The following is a 21,841-nucleotide window of genomic DNA, read 5'->3' on the forward strand; positions in this document are numbered from 1 at the left end:
TTGAGGGAGCTCATGTAGTCACCTGGAATTCAATACATTGATATTATTTACCAGTGTACTACATTTAAACTATTCAATGTACCACATATACCAGTTTGTTCCATAAAAGAGATGATATAGAAAAGAAGCTTGGACCATATCATGTTATTGTTATTATTATTGATAGCATTTAATTATATAGTGTCATCAAATGTACATGATGCATTATGAGTGAAAAACAATATGTCCTGAAATGTGTACTATCTAAAATATTTGGCTATACATACACATACCCACAAAGAGTAGAGGAATAATACCAAATCAGAAAACTATATGATGCAATAGCAAAATAATTACAAAACAAAAAAGTTGAAGCAATAATATGCCTAATGTCTATGATAAGAACCCTAAGTTAGACACTGAAAAGTCTATGTGACATAAAGTGCTTAGACTGGAGATATCTATGTAATACAATTATCCTTATCAATGAGTATTTAACCAATAAGTGTTTATTTTTAAAATATATATATATACAATTTCATGAACATCCAAATATTATGAGATTCTTAGGGGAAATGCTGGTGTCAAGCCGTGTGTCAGGCATACTATTTTTGATAAGCTTTGGGACTGAAATGACTAAAATGGTGAATTCAATGGAATTCTAGCTAAGTAAAGATTGGCAGACATAAAGCAAAGAGCCATCATAAGAGCTAAAATATAGGGTGTGGCAATCATGCCCATTTCACATCAACCACCACCATAACCTCTGTTTTGTTTTTGTTTTGTTTTTTTCATCACCTTCTGCTTCCAAGGAATCCTGAAAAAATCTCATAGAAATATATTATGGCACTGCTAATTGGGGTAGCAACATTCCTTGAGTCAACCTCTAATTCAGTTCTCAACTTTTCAAGATTTTCCCTGTTTCTATGGCAAGGTCTGTGGCCAAAAGAGGAGAAAAAACAGATAGAGAAAGCAAGAGAAATGTTTTTATAATCATTATTTACTTTCCTTGAAGGCAAGCTTTGGACAACATTGATTTTTCTTTTTTAGTTAATACTCAAGCAGCATCCTAGTTTCCTGCACAGCAGTGTCTGCCATTAATTCTACCAACCACTCTTCAGAAAACACACCACAAGTGAAGAATGTGATAAATGATACGGAAACCTAATCATGAGTCACAACAGTGAGCAAATTAATCCTGATATTTCAGAACTCCTCTCTCCATTTTAGTGCTCTCAGTAAGCGCACAGAGAGATTACTGGATTTATAATACTCAATTTTTAGTCTCAGCCTCAGATGAAACGGCCACACAGAATAAAACCCAAACCTACTCTGAATAATCCACTGATAAAGCTGAAAAGAAAAAGGGGGAGAGTTGATTTAAAATCAGTTTCCGTTCCTTTCCTTTAAAATCTCACACCCGCTGTTCTTTTCAGTGCCTGGAAGACAGCAGTATTATTTCAGATGTTTTCAAAGGTCCAAAGAAGAGTAGTATTAACTCAAAAGAAAGCCTGGGCTTCTATGAAAATCTTTGAGCAGAGCAAGCCACTTATTATCACAGAGCCAACGATGAGGGTCAAAGGAGAATGATCTGACAGCAAAATGCATAGGTTTCTTCTTCATGAGGTTCAAAAGATTTCTTTCATTCAGAAGTTTTATTTTTGCCATTTTAATAGGATGTCAGGATGCATCATACAAGAAGTACTAATACCTAATGCTTTTCTCTTTCTAGATAGCTTCAAGGCTATTTTGAAAAAGGAATGCTTTTCTGCTGTGTATCCAACTTGTCTAATTTATAGTTTTGTACTTAAAACTAGACATAGGTTATAGATCGAACACCTGCATTTTCAAACAGGCCAGAGTTTTCTGACATAGAGTTATCTTTTCAACACTGATTAATTTCAGAGTTGGAAATCTAAGTAAAACTTTTCAGTTTAATGAACTGGTTTGTTCACAAACCCTCCAGGAAAGATATGAGGCCATAGCATGGATAAATTAAGGGTGAAGAGAGATGGGAAACATAAAGAGCGGTTTGACCATGTTTTCCAGCCATTGTGTACTTGGTTTTAGAACAAGATGAAAAGATGAACCTACTAGGAAAATATTTGAAAACTGGTGAGTCAGATAACCACCTTATCATACAATTAATGTAGAAGAAGAGACAAGAGCAGACAAAAAGCTCTACTTCCTTCCCAACTGTCACCATCCTGATCACAAAGAGAGAGAGAGATTGAGAGAGAGAGAGAGAGAGAGAGAGAGAGAGAGAGAGAGAGAGAGAGAGAACGAGAACGTGGCAGGCACACTTCCATCATGCCCAGAAGCTCTCCTGTTGCTGGACTATAACCCTTGTATTTCTCATCATTATAAATAATGACTAGAGTTGATGAAAATTGTGATACGGTAACATCTGGAAGGCTGCTGTTTGTTCTATTTAATCAAGATAGAGGGGTTTGAATCTAGATACAAGGCTTCTGGATATGATCTCTGACTTTAATGTGTCCTTTAACCTTTCCCCAAGCTCAGAGCCAACTCTCTACAATTCCCATTATTCCCAGTCTGCATGACAGGTAATCAAAGTGATGGGAGTTGTCGTTCAATAACATCTGATCCAAATTGGGTAAAAATGAAAGAGCACTGACTACTGTGTAAAACAGTTATAGTTGGCCAACTACAGATTCTCTGTCCACGGATTCAACTGTTGCACCTCAGCACTGATTCACCTTGCTCTAACACACATACCACCACAGCAGGCTTGGTTTTTTTTCAGTTTGTTGATAAAAAATAGCAAAACTTAATAAAAAGCAGTAAAGAAAGCAATAATCTGATAGCAAAGGCAATCTACAGAACACAGTTCATAGTCTTCATAGATAATAGTTCAAGGTTCGAAAAATAGCAAAGCAATTCCAAAGAAACAAGGTAGCATGAGCTTCAAAAGTATAATCCAAACACAGATCCTAGGCACGAAACGGAGCAAGATATATTCCAATGAACTGAGACAAGGCAAGAGTTTAGTCCCCAAAAACAATGTTGCTCTGTCTGAAATCTTCCCCAATTTTATCCCTTTTTAACAATTCTTGCAAGCTAGAAACACATTCCTCTGAGCTCTGGCTCCCCCACGCTTGCCTGCAATTCTCATGGAACACCTGGGCCCAGTCTCAACTTTAACCTAGAATGCCTGTCTAATGAAAACTCCTCTCCCTCGCTGCCATCTGGACTTCGTTGATATTGACAATCCTCAGACTCCTGTGAAAGGTCATCCTTATCACTAACTTCAGCGTCTCTGCTAAACTCAGAGCTTTCCACATTCCCCTGATCAGCCTGCTTTTCTGAGCCGTCAACATTCCCTGAATCAACCTGCATTTCTGAATCTTCAACATTTCCTGGGACAAACTGCTGTTCCACATTCCCTGGAATAAACTGCTGAAACCCAAATCCCCCTTCATCATCAGACTGAACCACAACATCAACGGCCCTTTGAAGGCAACCATAAGGCTGATTTGACCCCCGATGAAAATGCATTTGACAATCTTGAAGTAGTATATGCTGGACTTCATTTCCTCCCACACTACCCTCCCTTTTTGTCACATCTTAATTAGACGGTAAAGCTGTCTGGAGGTGATCCTGGACTCATCGCTGAACCTGGAGCCTCAGGTTTCAGCGGTGGCCGGGAGAGCCTTCGCACAACTCCGCCTCGTGCGCCAGCTGCGCCCGTTCCTTGGGAGGTCTGACTTGGCCATGGTGGTCCACGCTCTGGTCACCTCCTGGCTGGATTACTGCAACGCACTCTACGTGGGGCTGCCTTTGAAAACGGCCCGGAAGCTCCAGCTGGTGCAGCGGGCGGCAGCCAGGTTAATAACGGGAGCGGCTTACGGGGAGTGTACAACCCCCCTGCTAAGCCAGCTCCACTGGCTGCCGATATGCTACCGAGCCCAATTCAAAGTGCTGGTTTTGACCTACAAAGCCCTAAACGGTTCTGGTCCTGCCTATCTATCCGAACGTATCTCCTCCTATGAGCCCGTTAGAACCTTAAGATCTTCCGGGGAGGCCCTGCTCTCGATCCCACCTGGCTCGCAGGTGAGGCTGGTGGGGGCGAGGGACAGGGCCTTCTTGGTGGTGGCTCCTCGGCTGTGGAACTCCCTCCCCAGCGATATCCGGCAAACCCCATCCCTCCTGGGATTTAGAAGAAAACTAAAAACTTGGCTCTGTGCCCAGGCATTCAGCGAATAAGCTCATTGGCTGTTGTAATCGGGTCACAAATCTGTAATTATAGCAGTAGTGAATGACTGAATGACTAGTGAATGCTTTGCAGCGTTTTAATTTTTGTATACTTTTTATCATGTTTTTATCATGTTTTTATCATGTTTCAATTGTTTTGTTTTTATAGTATATTTGTTGCTGGCCCTCGTGGCAGAATGTAAGCCGCTCTGAGTTCCCTTGGGGAGAAGGGCGGGGTATAAATGCATGTAATAAATAAATAAATAAAATAAAGCTAAGGGCAGGGAACAAGTTTTTTGGTTTAACTTTTACCTATAAATCACAATGTATAGTAACTCTGCATTATGATTATTATGATTATTGACACAACGATGTTGCATGACACAGCAAACAAGATATGCTGGATTTCATATCACAAAATCACAAGTCGAACACTTCCCAAGTGTTTAGGACTGTGTGATGTATTTTCGGATGATGCGAGCAGATCCCAGTAGGGTGGCCTTTTGCAGTTGGCAGATCGTAATTTTGTCAATGTCTATTGTTTCCAAATGCCGGCTGAGATCTTTTGGCACAGCACCCAATGTGCCGATCACCACTGGGACTACCTGTACTGGTTTCTGCCAGAGTCTTTGAAGTTCAATCTTGAGGTCCTGATGGCAGCTGAGTTTTTCCTGTTGTTTTCCATCAATGCGATTGTCGCCTGGTATGGCGAAATCAATGATCCAAACCTTTTTCTTTTCCACAGCTGTGAGGTCTGGTGTATTGTATTCCCTGGTAATGTTAGGAGAGGCAAATGTTGGGAGAAAGGCTGAAATGGCTTCTTATTATGGAAATGATTATGAGGTCCAGAGATTGATATTTGGGTAAAACCTAGCTAGCCAGATAATATTTGAACCCTAGTCTCCTGGAGTACTAGTCCAACACTCAAACCAGTACATCATACTGGCTTATCTTAGAGCTTTAATGCATGTCTTACTTTTTTTAAAAAAAATTCTACATATCTGAATACAATACATTTTTGGAATCATTGTCATGTATATTTTTAAAACAAAGGTTCTTTTTATTGCAATTTCAATGTGAGAGGGTATGTCAGAGCAACTTTTACATTTTTACACAAAGAATGACATTAGACATACAGACATACAGATTCTATATAACTACAGCTCCATTGGCCAACAAACAAAGAGGAATTACATTTTTACTCAACATTCACACATATATAAACATTCATTCATCATCATGCATACATCACCATTCTTCTTTCATCATCTCCTGGAGCAGAACATCTGCATTTAGGTCAGTTTTCCAATATTTCCAAAACCTCCAAAACAGCAAAACACCAAAACACATCCTTTCCCCAAGAAAGAAGCAAGTGACTAGACTCTGCTTTCCACTGCAGATCTGCAACTCCTAAATACGCACAATACTTTTCTAAAACACACTTCTTCCAACCTGAAAAGAAAGCAATGACAAGACTGTGTTTCACAGTCTCTCTCTCCTTCCCATGGAGCAGAGCATGATGGGTGAACCAGACTCCTCCAGTCTGCCACAATTTTTGGATTGTAATAAGGTCTCTTATATAGCAATACTTCTTGCTGATTTTGTTCCAAAGTTGTGAATGAATGATATATGTTTTCTAGCTAAACTCAGTCAGTTTCTGGCAGATGCTGACTTTGCTTAATTGGTGTTGGTAAACATAAGGAGCCTTGGGTTTACTTCCTTCTTAACATATATTGGTTTCCTTAACTTAAAAGAGTAATTGTCTTTGACTATGTAAACTTGTTATTTCCATCATGAGTTAATCAAGTCAGCAATATCAACAGCTAATCACTGCCATAGTTTCATCCACAACTTTTGATTACAGTTCCTGAGTATAGTTGTTTTCCAGGCCTCAATATTTTAGAATTGTGTCTTCAGCCCATTTAGGTCCCTTTCATACTCTTTTCATACAATTCAATTCAAAACAAACATCATATTTATCCATGACATCATGACAAAGTTATATTGTTTTAAGTAATATTTAATAAGAGTGTGCAAAACTTTATTTTTAATTCATTTTTGGATCTAATTTGTTAGATTCATACATACAAAGCAATATTAGGAAACACCAGAGATGGCCAGGCAAAAAACTTAAGATTCAAAACACTGACCTATGACTTTCGAATGAATTATGCAAATCTCATAAATGGCCCCAGTCTTCCATCACGAGCTCGACTTCTCCCCAAAACGTCTGGGTTTAGTTCCCCAAGGGGCCCTGAGGAGGATGGTGAGGCTGGGGTGGGGGAAGAAGCTCTGCTTTTCCCCCAAAGCAGTAGCAAATGGGGCCAGGGAGGGAAAGAGGGATGCCTGGATGGATGGATGGATGGATGGATGGATGGATGGATGGATGGGCAAGGAAGAAGCCCTCTGCACATGGCTAGCCTAGAAAGGGGGGCAGAAACCACTGTCACATTGAGGCTTCAACGTGGGAAGTGAGCAGAATTCTGGGAAATGTAGTTTAGGGCAGGGGCCTTTTGAATTCTCTGCCACATGGATCCTTGACTTCCCATCATCATTTCCAAGAATTTTGCTTATCCTCTTGTGCCTCCTCCTCCTCATTCATTTTCTAGAGTAATTTCAAGATAAAAAAGGATTGTTGGGAGTTGAATAAACCCTGTGAGGTAGGCAAACTTGAGAGGCAATAACTCCAAAGTTTACCTAGATGATTTCCTGTTGTTGTTGTTGTTGTTGTTGTTGTTGTTATTTCAAAGGCTGGGTGGGCATCTGTTGGGGTGGGTTTGACTGTGATTTTCCTATGTGGCAGATAGGGGTTGGACTCTCCCTCCCTTGTGCAATTACTTAACAAAAAGTAACAGAAAATTCATTATATTGTTATAGTTATGATACAGACCCCTAACAATATTTTAGAAACACTTTAAAAATTATTCTCTGTGCCTCCCCCCCCCAATTTAGTAATGAGTATTGAAGCATTTTATTGAATTCACAGACCTAGAATTTCATAACATTTCCATAATACAAAATAAAAATAAGAAACATACAGTTCTGAAAATAAAACATTTTTCTATAATTCATGCTTCAAATTTATATCCCTACATAAGTATGAGGTCCCCTGAAATAATTGAAATCAGTAGGAATAAGTTCTGAGTATGCTTAGTATTGTCAACATATGCATTACACTATTTTTTTTATTTTTTTTTATTTTTAACTACATTTTATCTATAAACATGATGGTTTAGCTACATGTTACTGTATTTATCTGCCTTTATTTTGACTAACAAAGGATAATAATCTTTGCAGTGGTCTTGTGTTTTCTGCAGAATACATTCCACTCACTATAGCTTTTCAGTTCAATTAAAATATAAAACTATTCAGTGATCCAAAGGCAAAGGCCCAAATCTAAACAACTTTATACACTGAAGATACCCTTTGAAATTGCAATGATATCAGTGATGGGTAAATGAAACCATTACAATGAATATACATTAGCCTGCTGGATCCCAGAGCTTGTTAAGTTTCTATTGGCTGCATCTGTTTGATGTAGCAATTCATATTATTTAGACTATTTGCTGCAAGGAAGATTCAGATTGTCAAGCTCCACTGATCTTTAAAAATAAGTTCCCACATGAGAGCTTATCTCCTATTTTGTATTTGAATGCACACTCAGGATTTAAGATCATGGCAATCTACTACATGACAAGCAGCTAAAAATTGGTCAAATTCTTGTAGCACTATCAACAACCTTGGCAATAAGCCAGTAAGTGTTGATGGCCTGCTGTGAGCAGGGAAGAGGGACAGGGAACTCCACTTCTGACCTGAGGAAAAACACTTTTTAGTAGCCTTCTTGTTTTCTATAATATCCCCAAATGTGGGATGTAATAATCTCTTCTTTCCAGGGTAGTGTTTAAATGCAAGGTATCTATTAGGGATGTGCGATCCATTAAAAAATGATTCAAAAGTCATTACAAACTGGGGGGTGCTGGTGCTTTGTTTCTAACGTGTTTCTCAAGTATAGTTAGTGAAAAATCCATTACTATAACAAGAGTAAAATTTTGTTACTGTTTCATTATAGCAATCGCGCATAATTCCTATAATTTGGGAAACATCAGGGGCTCCTTTCTCCCACATTTTTACAGATATTGGAGTGTAACTCACTCCAATGGTAGAACACATTTACCGGTGTTAGCCTGCCAAATTTCAGAACATTTCACGTACACACCGATTTTTGTGGAATTTTCAAAGTTTTTGTAAACAACATTTTTTAATAATTAAGAAAATATGTTTGTAGTTTGAAAGTATTATTTCCTGTTTAATTTTGTAGTTCTTACTTTGAAAATAGAGGTTCTACACTGGGAACTTTGTTTCTGCACCAAAAACTGTGAAATGGGTAGATGACAATGTTAAATTGGTGGATAGGATAACAAAATGTGCTATGATGTGATGCCCCTTGTGCAAAGACAAAGTTTTTGCAGTTTAATAAACTTTTGCCAGGTTTTTATGATAGAAACCATTAGGAAATAACATTTATAACCCAGGAATAAAAATAATAGTGTAGAATATTCCATTCATTGGAACTCTGGCTGGCTAAGGAGGAGTAAATCTGTATGATGCTGAGCAGTGCACTGCATTCTGGGAAGTGTAGTTTAGGGCAGGGTCTTTTGAATTCTCTGGCATAGGACTCCTCCCTTCCCAAACTACATTTTCCAGTGTTCTGTGCTGTTCCCAGCAAATACTGCTCCCTCTTTTCCCCGCTCCTAATGGCGAGACTCCATTAATTTACAGAGGAAAGACAAGGTACTAAGGCAGCCTTTTTGGCTTTGCTTTCAGCTTTGCTTTCTTGCACTGAATATGTAAGTGACTTTGGGAGCCTTCCAAGACTTACAAAACTAAAAGAAAAAATATGGGGTAATTTTTTATTCTTAAATTTTTTGGTGCGGGCCATGCCCACACATTGGATATTGCCTTGTAAGTACAAATTTAATGAATTTGAGGACTAACAAAAATGCACACCTCTAGTAGTTATCATATTGGACTTACACGAGGAATCTTGCTACTGACTTACTTATGCACCCTTCTCCTGGACCCAATGCCACTCACAATTAACAATAAAGTTTTATTAACAACTAAAATTATCTCATCATAGTATGATAATATTTAAAAGACCTACAAGCATTAGCAACAATAAATAAAGCATACAGCCCAATAAGCCTGATTAAGCAAGAAAATTGAAAGGACATAATGGAAATGACCAGGAATTCAACAGGAGAGGAGAGGAAGCAGCCACTCAGAATGCTGTCATCTTGTTCTCACCAAAAAAGATAATGATGGGGGTGAGAGCAGGAAAAAGCCTTCCCTGTACATATTGATACTGATTTATAGGGAGATAAATGTTTCAGATAGTCTGGAGCTAAGTTGCATAGGGTTTTGCAGGTCATGACCACCACTTTGAATTGTACTTGAAGATCAACCAATAATCAGTGAAGCTATTTTAAACAGGGGTTTATATTTCATATGTCCATTTTAGAGCACTGCAGATGGAGATATTGAGCACTTCTGTCCATAACAACCCTTTACATCTCAACTTATTGATCTTTAGCCATGGTACCATCTTTACAGGGAGGATGAGTTGGGTGCAACCAGGCATTATCTCTGTAAGACATTCCCTCGAGCAGTATTTCTCAACCTGGGAGTTAGAACCCCTGGGAGGGGGGTTGTCAGGTGGGGTGCCTTAGGGGTCACCAAAAACCATCAGGAAACACACATTTCTGATGGTCTTAGGAACATATTTGGCAGAGAAGGCTGAAGATTTCTCTGCCTGGCCTTCTTTTCCGTTTTGGAAACAAATAGTGAATCCTCTCACCAAAATCCCTCCTCCTGCTGGCCTCTCAGTCAAGGGGAGGGCTGTTTCTGAGACTCCAAGTGGGGAGGGGAGAGCAGGCATGCTTGGTTCATGGCAGCATGGTGAGCATGCATGGGTGAGAGTGAGCACGTGAGGCAGGAGAAAGGCTTGTACAAGCAAGTCCCTTCAAGGCAGGTAGGAAAGCACCTTTGCGATGTGGGACTGAGAGTGGCCCAGCAGCATCAGGAGGAGGAGGAGCAGCAGAAGCAGCTTAGGTAATTTGTAACACTATTTATTAGAAAAAAGTCAGTCTTTCCTTTTGTTTTTTTATTAATGCTTCCATTAGATAATGCATAAGGATGTGGGTGAACTACAACTCCTAAAATTGTGGATCGATCCTCCCCAAATCCCACCAGTATTCACAGTTGGCCACGTTGGGTCTGTGTGTCAAGTTTGGTTTAGATCCATCATTGGTGGGGGTCACAGGGGTTTTGTTGGATACAGGGAGAACTACAATTACCATCATATTGGGTCAGTCCCACCCCCAACCCCACCAGTATTCAAGTTGGTCATACTGGGTATTTGTTCTAAGTTTGGTTCAGATCCATTAGTTGAGTACACATTGTTCTGTTGATGTGGGTGAATTATAACTCCCAACCTGTGAGGTCAATCTCCTCGAATTCCCACCAGTATTCAGTTAGGCATGTTGGGTATGTGTGGCAAGTTTTGTACTTCCATAACCAGTTTGGTACAGAGTACTCTCTGAGTGTTGGTGAACTACAACTCCCAGAATTCAAAAAGGCTCCCCAACCCCACCAGTATTCAATGTTGGCCATGTAGGTACAGATCCATTGTGGGCTGGGTTTAGAGTGCTCTTTGATTGTAAGTTAACTAGAAATTCAAGCAACTACAGCTCTCAAATGATAAAATCACCCCCCCCCCAAACCCCACCAGTATTCAAATTTTGGTGTATCAGGTATCAGGCCAAATTTGGTTTAGATCCATAGTCATTTGGGTTTACAGTGCTCTCCGGAGGTAGGTGAACTACATCTCCCCTAAATCAATGTCAATTCCTCCCAAACCCCTCCTGTATTTTCTGTTGGTCATGGGGGTTCTGTGTGGGAGGTTAGTCCCAATTCTATTGCTGGTGGGGTTCAAGGGGCTCTTTTATTGTAGGTGAGCTATAAATCCCAGCAACTACAACTCTCAAATGTCAAGGTCTATTTTCCCAAACTCCACCAGTGTTCAAATTTGGCATATTGAGTATTCGTGCCAAGTTTAGTCCAGATCCATCATTGTTTGAGCCCACAGTGCTCTCTGGATGTAGGTGAACTACAATTCCAAAACTCACGGTCAATGCCCACCAAACTCTTCCAGTATTATCTGTTGGTAATGAGAGTTTTGTGTGCCAAGACTGGTGGAGTGCATAATGCTTTTTGATTGTAGGTTAACTATAAATCCCAGCAACTACAATTTCCAAATGACAAAATTATTCCCCCCAACCCCACCAGTATTCAAATTTGGTGATATTGGGCATTTGTGTCAAATTTGGCCCAATGAATGAAAATACATCCTGCATATCAGATATTTACATTCCCATTCACAACAGTAGCAAAATTATAGTTTTGAAGTAGCAACAAAAATAATTTTACAGTTGGGGGGGGTCGTCACAACATGAGGAACTGTATTAAGTGGTTGTGTCATTAGAAAGGTTGAGAACACTGCCCCAGAGGTTAAGAAGAATGCAAAGCAGCTAGATTCTATATGACTACTACCTCCTCTCTTACAGTAAATGGCTATAGCACACTAAGTTGTAGAACAGAAGGGCACAGGGGAGGGAGAATTGTACCACATCAACCAACATTTTATTTCTGTGGTTTTTTGGATGTTGTCTGCTATAAAACAAAAGCATGCAAATGTTTGGGAAAATGTCAACTGAGATTCACACACATACATCTAACTACTCATCTAAGCCTCTTCCCTTGGAAATCTATAAGACTTACCTCTCTATGGTCGAAGCTACAGCTCTCCCTGCTGTTTGACTGCCACAAGAGAAGAACAAGATATTCCAATTGTTATTGAGCAGTGATTTCCAGTAATTCAGAAGAGACACTTGCCCAGTTGGGCACTGCAGATAGATTTCCACCAGGGTGCCTTGGAGCGAACAGCACAAAGCTATTTAGTACAGGTGTTTCTGTAATTTTGATTAATAGAAAAAGTTCAGAGTGCTCTGCAACCATCAGGAGATAGAGGAGATGGGGATGTAGAATGAGAAATATGGAACTTGGGGAAACCTTAGCTATCTTCGTGTCTTTGAAAAGCCATTGTTTTGTAGGCAGAGATATGCTCTCACCTATTCTTCTTGACTATGTTCCAAACATGCTAAAAATAGTGAAACACCATATTTCTGCTCTACACCTGTTAGGATCCCCCCTGCATCACACACCTGGTGGCTACCCACAGACTAGCAATATGTCACTGGCACAGAGCACAGAGGATGTTGACAAGCATATGAGTTGGATGATAAATCTGTTTTCTTTACAAACTCATCCCAGATACCCTTTTGTTTATCTGTTATACACTGGAGTATTTTGGCAGGCTATTATAGCAACCTTCCTCACAAGATGGAATTTGACTTCTGTAATGGGCAGGATTGCCAATAACAAACTGAAATGGCTTTGAAGCACACTTTTCTTTCTTTCTTTTTCTTCCTTTTTTGAAAAGTTGCATCTTTATCTCTTTCATGCCTTCTACATCTTTTATGGTATGCTGAACTGCTGAAGAATTAGGCTCTCTCCTTTATAGTTGATTCTTCAGGTTTGTTTTCTGAAGCAGGCTGAAGAATCTTAAAGGATTCTATTTTTTAAGATCAACATTTTGGTGATGAATCAAGTCAGAAGAAATCTCTATCTCAACTTGCAAAGAAAAAAATGTTTCAAACCTTGAAAGATCCAAAACATATTGTACACACAAAGCTGAAATTTCATCTTTTTTTTTCATTTTTACTTCATCAAAATATCATTTTAAAACAAGCAAACAAAATAAAAACCATGTTTGGAGGGAGGAATATTCTTAACATCCTTAGCTTTTGGAGGCAGTTTTTTAAAATGAGTGAACAGCTTGTTAGTGAGCTAGGAAACAGGTTTTGTGAGTTTTCTTTCTTTAAGAAGCTAGTACACTGACAACTGAGGTGACTGATATTGAACAAAAACATTCTTGTCCACCATTCTTGTTTAATTCTGTTGTCTTGGAAATGATACATCAAGATACTTGGCTATTTCAGAAACACTGGGGGATTAAACCAAAATGATTTCTCCTCACTAAATCTCCTAGTGGCTGGTAGCAGATGCAACATCTGTAATGAATTAATTGTGAACATGGGTGATAATCATCTGCTCTACTAGTGGGCCCAAAAGGTCTTCCTATATTCAACATTCTTCCTGAGAAAGATGGTCCTTTTGCATGAGTATAATGGATGTGTAGAAGCCTTGAATGGTGTTAAACATCATAGACTTTTTTTTCCATTGACCAAATGTTTGGCATATGCCACCGATGCCCTATAGCATCAAGGTCTGACACAGTTGCATCTTTTCTGATAGTCTCCTCTGTCAGGGTATTGTGAAATGTTAAAATCAATCTGAGTTGTTAGAAATGCCTTCTGTGTTAGTTTCGGCAAGGCATTTCAGCAGTTATGGAGTTAATGAGAGTCTGCTATGATTGACGTATCACAGGACCAATGGGGTCAAGTTTGTTTTGACCGGGACTTTCTTCTTGTCCTGTGGAATGCAGAGGAGTGTCTTCAGTGTGTGTGTGAGTTGCTTTGGCAAGAGCACTCACGGAGGAAGGACTGAATTGCTCTATTTGTATATAGTTATGTAAATAAAGCTTATAACCGTTGGATTTTCAACTGAACCCTCGTCTGCTGGAGTGTGTTTGACCAGTGCTGTTTATCCACACGGGAAGACAGTCTGGAGAAGGAGGTGAGACCGGGATGATGTTTTTGGAATACACTCTGCTACCCATCATCCTGCCCTCCCCCAACATCCTCTTCATTTCATTTCTGCCCATTTAATTCCACATAACAATGAAGGAAAACAGTGAAGGTGCTCCTAATACAATAACTGGGACTTGGGATTCCTCAGAGATGGCACTTATTCAGAGTTAGTCAATCAGTAAGCTGCAGATATCATTTAAATTTAGACTATTAATTCTGAATTTTATGTAATAATCAAGTCTGCCCATGTGAATAGGAGCCTCCAATAAGAACCCAGAATTTTGACAAGGTTAGTGAGGCATATCTATGTTCATTTCAGAGAGAATTTGGGATTTGCAAATCACTAAAGGACAATGAAAATATTCAAAGCAAATGGAATCATGATCACCTTCTATACAAACTATGTGTGTATGAGTGCATACCTTCTAGTTGTCTGTCAACCTATGACGTCCCCATGAATTTCATAAGGTTGTCATACTTAGAGGTAGTTTTGTCAGTTCCTTTAACTGAGATATAGTTATACTATTGGTCATCATCCATCCAATACTAACCAGGGTTGATCTGCTTTGCATCCAAAATCAAATGGCAGCACGTGCCTTTAGCATATTTAGGTACTTCACAAACTCTTACTTTTATATGTGTGAGGTGGATGTTACTATTGAAGGGAACTCCACCAGGTCTCAGGAAGATAGTCTTAGGATCATATCACAATGGGCTCGAGCTTCAAAGTGCACACATTTTACAGTATAGATGTACTCTATATTTTATGCAGGGTTCAGCATCCTAAGACATATCCCAAGACCATCTCAACTTTTATCTTTACATACTGCATAGAGTGCAGGCAAGGAGAGAAAGACTGAGAAAAGCAGATGAAACCCTGGAACAGTGGTTCTCATCCTGTGGATCCTCAGATGTTTCGGCCTTCAACTCCCAGAAATCCTAACAGCTGGTAAACTGGCAGGGATTTCTGGAAGTTGTAGGCCAAAACACAGGTTGAGAACCACTGTCCTAGAACAACAACAATGACAAAAGTATATGTAACGGGGAAGGAGAAGGTGTTAACAGACAAACAAACAAACAAACAAACCGGAAATAGCCATAAACATGCTGAGCCTAAAACTCCTAAACCATTACATGCAATCTAACTACCCATGAGTAAAAACACTGAAAAGTTTGTATGATTCAACATTTTATATAGTCAATGTCCATCCTCTGCTAATTCAGTAACCTTACGTTATAAAATATTTTTGTGCTATAACTTTTATGTCTTGCTCTTGTTGTTTCATTACCTAAGGGCCCTTCCAGACAGCCTTTTAATCTGGAACAAAGAAGTGAGGCAAAAAAGGAAAGTCCAGACACTAAGATCTCAGCCCCGGTAAATGATCCTGAAAGGCTTGGCTATAGCAGATTTTTTTCAAAATGGACCTGGAACATCCACCGGAAGTTTTCTTTTTCTTTTTTTATTGACTCTTCAAAATGTGCTGATGCAGATATAAGAAAATGCACACAAGCAGATCTTTTGTCATTATTTCTCCTCACTCTCCTGTTGCCTTTACATTTACTCTCTTAGAATCATAGAATCATAGAGTCATAGAGTTATAGAATCATAGAGCTGGAAGAGATCTTGTGGGTCATCCAATCCAACCCCCTGCCAAGAAGCAGGAAAATCAAATTCAAACCACCCCTGACAGATGACCATGCAGCCTCTGCTTAAAAGCCTCCAAAGAAAAAGCCTCCACCACACTCCACGGCAGAGAGTTCCACTGCCGAACAGCTCTCACAGTGAGGAAGTTCTTCCTGATGTTCAGGTGGAATCACCTTTCCTGTAGTTTGAAGCTGTTGTTCTGCGTCCAAGTCTCCAGGGCAGCAGAAAACCAGATTGCTCCCTCCTCCCTATGACTTCCCTCACATTTCTTGAATCCCATTTTTCTTTTGGGTCATTTGACTGCTGTGCTGGTACTCACAGTGTAATTTAAATTTCTGTTTCATTTTATAAATAAGAGAACAAAGGAATGACTGGAGAGTTCTCATGGGAATTGCTCTCCTCTCATACTTCCATTTAGTCACCTATGTGTCTGTGACTCCATTTGTTTACCTCTCTCACTAGCTCTTTCAGGATTATAAAATGAGGATTAGAACAGTCCACACCAGCCTATCGCAACCAGGTTTTGTGGGTTTTGCTATGGAGGGATATACAGTCCTCCATAGCAGCACATTTTTCATCTAATCACAAATTTAAAGAGGACCTCTTTAACACATGTTTTTCAGCTGATCCCACAACCCAGCACACATTTCCTGTGAGCATCATCTAGATACCACAACCACCCCTTTATCCCAGTTTCTTTCAAATTTGAAGGCCTGTGTAGAAGGGACCTGAGTCTCTTGGAGTAGCTATTCAATCAAAACAGTTTTTCTGGAATCCCTGAGAAGAGAGAGAAATTGCCAGAATGATAGGTTATGATGTCCTATGGCTGGTGGTCAAAAAATAATGTTTTACAGGCAATACCAAGATGTTTTTAAGAAGCAGGATAGCAGCGACAAAGAAAAGCATTCACCTAGGAGACTGATTAGTCGCCTGCTCTTAAAGAAAGTTGTTATTCTCAGGTTGTTATCCTCCTGCTTTAGTGAAGGGTTTTTGTTCTGATTGTTAAAAGCACAAATTATTCTTTCTGACTTGGGCAGCAAATAAGCCATTAGCCTGACCACCTCCAAGAAATGTTTCTACTATGGAAGCTTTCATGCCCCAATTTTCTTAGTGTTTCCTTTTGTGGAAAATCTTATGGTACACTGGGATATTTTCTGAACAAAACAGGTCAGAACATGAATGTATGCTGACTTGTATCTTTGCGACCTTACATCATGCAATTAGACAAAATTATTGTGGTATGGAGCAACAACTGGGGATTTTTTCCCCTGGGGATTATATGATCACCATAAACAGATAACACAGCATGCATAGAAAATAGTCAATTCCAATTTTAAGCATGGATCTCCCAAGACCAACTATGGTCAGCAGTTTTAAAGGTCTACACTGTAGAATTAATGCAGTTTGACACCACTTTAATGCCAGTGCTATGGAACCTTGGATTTGCAGCTTACTAGCATTATTTGGCAGAAAAGGCTAAAGAACTTGTAAAAAAAACAACTCCCAAAATTACACAGCATTGAACATAGCAATTAAAGCGATATTAAACTGCATTAATTCTACAGTCTAGATGTACCCTAAGTGGAGCACCTGTTTTTTTAATTCATATTTCCCATGGGGCAGCCTGACATTTGCTGCATTACATCATTAGCCATCTCTGGTTGGAAGAGACCTTTTTTTTTTTTTTGAAGTTTCTGCTTTGGCTATGGTATTTATTTGTATCTTTTCATTCTGCCATGCCAACTGCATCTGTGCATTAATTGAGGTACTGCTCAACAAAACAGCACAAGATTGAAATGTAGTTTACTTTTCAGAAATATTTGAAATTCGAAAGAATTTGCAGGGAAATAAGCAAAGAAAAGTAACATCCCACCTCCTAAAAACTAATAATTTTGACAGAATTCAGAAAAGATTGATATTGAAGCTGGGAGATGGTCCAGAATTGATAGATGTTCACTACCTTTACAGTAATCAATACAGAAAAGATGAAATTCACTTGTGATTTTTATATTTATAAATCTATGAATATCGTAACAACCCCAAACCTGCTCAGCATATGCTATGATAGTCCTGTAGTCATGACTGAATTAGTTTTTTGGATTCTCCCTCTTTCTCCCAGCTTTAAATTGACATGTACCTAATATATGGTAGGAGGTAATAGTTGAGCTCAATGGGTAGTTTCAACATCCAAACAGCCCTTCAGTTTCTATAATATATTTTGTTCCCAGCATTCTGTGAACTGTGTGGGTTGAGACTTTATAGCTTTTCAATATTTTCCTAAATATATTTGTAATGCCTAATTGAAGGTTAACCTTTATTTTGTTCAATAAATACATTCTCAAATTAATGGCTCTGAAAGGGAAAATCACTTGGTCAAGGCAGTTTATTTAGCTGGTCTTATTTGCCTTTAAAGACAAGAGAAGGGGAAGAAGCTGCTGCAATGGATTGGTGCAGCAAAGCCTTAACAGGGTAAAAAAATTTTTTTTGATGATTTCTCCATGGCACTGCAATTATAACCAGTACACTTGACAATGAAATAAACAAATAGTACAAATGAAGCCATTAATTTTCTCCCTATCTACACAATTCTAATTGGAAGCATTTAATTAGACTTGGCTGCAGTGTCTTGAGAAAGATTGCACAACACATATTGAAGCTAACATTCAACCAGAAGATGTGTTTATCATAGTTTTATTAAGTACAACAAATAGATACAATGTTGTGAGGTTGCTAATGATAAACATTGCCGCCAGGTACAATCTTTTATCTTCAAATTTATTGGAAAACAAAGTTCATTTATCACCAGCCTGCTGCTGTTTTAATTGTTATAATTAATATATCAACATCCCTAATATATTCACTAACTTTTTAATATGTCATTTCTTTTATAGCTAGAAATAAGTGTCTCTAAAGCTCCTGATGGATCTTGCATTTATTAAACGAGAATATGGAACTACATTTACAATATGTGGCTTTGAATAGGAAGATACAAAGTTGAATACGACTGTGAAAACCCAATTGCTAGTCTTTGCTAAAGGCTGAATCCATACTTGCAAAATAATTCAGCTCCAGTGGGCCATATCTTGCTCCCATTTGAACCTACTGTAATCCAAATTCAGATCGTTGCTTGAAAGCAACACATTTCCCTCATCCAAAGTCACATAGACACAATGCAATGTTTCTACAATTCTCCACATGTTTAATTCATCATGTTTATCGCACTTCCTGATCTATTAACATCTTTTCTTTTGTTTTTAGTTAGGATGCATAGCAGGCATGGGCAAACTTTTTGCCCTGGGGCTGCCTTCCAGTCCTGGCTGAAAGGGTTGGGCCAGGAGGGAGTGGGCCCGAAATGGTGGGGCTGGGGCAAGAAGGGGGTGGGGCTGGCATCAGAAGGGGTTGGGCTGGTAGAGCTGGGAATGGGAGATGGTCGGGTTGAGGAAGGGAGAAGGTGGGGTTGGGGCAGGAGGAGGAGGAGATACATGGTGCTGATTATTCTCACCAGCATTGTTTTTTTGCCCACTTCTCCTCTAAGTCTGGAAAAGCACCTGTACCTTCCCTAGCCTTAGGGGAGAAGGAGAAACACGGAGCTGGCGAGAATCCTTTCTCCAGAACTGTGTTTCTCCCCCAGTTTTCCTCAAGTGTCCAGGGAAGGCCCGCCTTCCCAAGGTTCAGAGGAGAAGAAATAACACAGCGCTGGGAATAGCTGTCTCACCAGCTCTATGTTTCTTCCCCACTTCTCCTTTGAGTCCAGGGAAAGGGGCCCACTTTCCCAAGGCTCAAAGGAAAAGGAGAAACCTGGTGCTGGGGGGAGTTCTCATCAGTACCATGATTCTCCCTCTGCTTCTCCTCTGAGTCTGGGAAAGGCGGCCCACCTTCCCAAGGCTCAGAGGAGAAGGAGAAACACAGCGCTGGTATGAGCTCTTTGGAGACCGCTCGCCAGTACTCTGCCTGCTTCAGTCCCCCTCTCAGCCTGGGAACATGATGGGCCACTGTGTCCGCATGCTCAGAGGAAGGTTGAGCCAGATGGGGGGTCTGAGAGAAGAGGCCAAAGGGCTGCATCCGGCCCGTAGGCCTGGGTTTGCCCATGCCTGATATATAGGGACTTGCTAGAAAGCAGGAAGTAGTCCACTATTTGTTGATCTTTCCTGCGTATTCATTCTTCCTGAAGCTGTGCTTCTACATAAACTATACACATAATGTATTTATTTATTCAGTATTTTTCTATTGAATGTTAAGATTTTTTTGTTTTCATTCTGAAATATCCAAAGTTTAGAAGCTACATACATTTTCTTGATGGTTCATCCTTTGGACTAATTTTATTTATTTATTTATTTATTTACCACATTTATATCCCACCCTTCTCATCCCAAAGGGGACTTAGGATGGCTCAAAACAAGGCACAATTTGATGCCAAAGATACATATTTAGAATGAAACAACATTTGCCTGCCAACCCCGAAATAACAAGACAACACAAATAAAGTGGGTTTAAATATGGGCAACTTTATTATTTGTTACATATTTAACTCTGAAACTGAAAGTACCTCTATTCTGGAGGAAAATCTGGTGGAAAAAACCCAGCCAAGGTAGTGTCCTTGCCTGGCCTACCCCTCGGCTGATAAGGGCGAAAAAACCTGGTCCCCGGTTAGCATGAACCCGAGCAACCTTTAAGGGGAACGTGTCAGAGAAGCCTCCCTTAAAGTTGTTGAGGTCAAAATCTCCAGATTCCAAGGGCCTTTAATTTCCCCTCACCTATTCAAGATGGATACCAGATGAGTGTTTTAGCTTATGTCCTTCACCCCAAAGGGGATGGTGCCCTAGGTGTGCACCAGATTGTATATTCCCCTATCAACTTTCCACCACCAGTTGGGGGCAGATGTATGCCGGGCTGTGGTGCAGGCTGGTTAGTAGCCAGCTGCAATAAATCACTATGACCAAGAATTCATGAGTTCGAGGCTAGCCTGTGTCGGAGTGAGCACCCAATAATTAAAAAATACCCCTGCTTGTTGTTGACCTAAGCAACCTGAAAGACAGTTGCATCTGTCAAGTAGGAAAATTTAGGGACCGCTTATGCGGGGAGGCTAATTTAGAATCATTTAGTGTTAACTGAATTTAACTGAATTACAACATCATAAACAAACGTCCAGCAGCCCGCATGCCGGATGAGGAAATACACCATCAAAAGGACTCGTTGTCACAGTGGATGATGAAGCAGCAGCTCCTCTTGTGGCTGGACTCGAGCATACCCTCACAAAGCCAGAAGCTGGGAAGTTAAATAGCCTCTGTGTCTGTCTGTCTGTGTGTTGTTTGTTTAATGGCATTGAATGTTTGCCATATATATGTACATTTGTAATCCACCCTGAGTCCCCTTCGGGGTGAGAAGGGCGGAATATAAATACTGTAAATAAATAAATAGTCCCCAACCCTGACCAAATTCTCAAACACCTCCCTAATTGTTGCTTGCAAATCTAAAAGGAATTGAAAGTTGCCTTCCTCTGATAGATGGATACCATCTGCTTGGTAAAAATATGTCTTGTTGTGCATGATGGTATTGTGTGGAATAACAGACCCACGGCCGTGGGCTAACATAAAGTGAATTGCCCTATTAACTCTCTTTCTTGCTCTCTAAAGCTTCCACCCATCACCAGCACCTGGCTACTTCAGGTGCAGGATTATTGCAGACCAAATAATATGTGTATAGGGCCAAACCTGTCATATCCACAGAAATTCAGCTCGAGCTTGAAAAAACAAGGTCCTGCCTTGGAGCAGGCCTAAGTCATTCCCACCAAGGTGAATGACCAGAATATCAGGAGAGAGCCCACTCCCGGAACCAAATAACAAGGGAATCAAACTGTCCCAATGTAAGCCTCATCTGCCTCTCCATTCATCAGTAGCGGTGGAGGCAAGACCCAATAGCTGGCCATAGGAAGTATGGTGTGCCTGACATTCGGCCCAATGGATATAGCTGTGACCGCAAATCAGGACCCTCCGTCTATGTTTCAACGAAACTGCAACAGGGAGAAAACAAACATGTAACTATAACATAGAGGAGCGCATGTACCCCTTGTAAGCACCAGAGCTCCATCTCCCAAGAGACTTAAGCTTTTCCACCCCATAGCCCAGCCGGGTGCCAGTGGATGCCACTCCAATAAGAAAGGAATGGGTCCCAA

At 40.0% G+C, this 21,841-nt stretch overlaps 1 long non-coding RNA gene across 1 annotated transcript in view; it reads right to left on the reverse strand.

Moving 5' to 3' along the window:
- LOC134297180 (uncharacterized) overlaps positions 1 to 12,510 on the reverse strand; it is a 71,861-nt gene extending 59,351 nt beyond the window's left edge. Inside the window, exon 1 of the long non-coding RNA XR_010003940.1 lies at positions 12,034 to 12,510. This is a non-coding gene — a long non-coding RNA (uncharacterized LOC134297180). The remainder of the gene's footprint in view (positions 1 to 12,033) is intronic.
- Between the last annotated feature and the right edge of the window lie 9,331 nt (positions 12,511 to 21,841).

The sequence above is a fragment of the Anolis carolinensis genome, chromosome 2, assembly GCF_035594765.1.
Source record: "Anolis carolinensis isolate JA03-04 chromosome 2, rAnoCar3.1.pri, whole genome shotgun sequence".
NCBI classification, from domain to species: domain Eukaryota; kingdom Metazoa; phylum Chordata; class Lepidosauria; order Squamata; family Dactyloidae; genus Anolis; species Anolis carolinensis.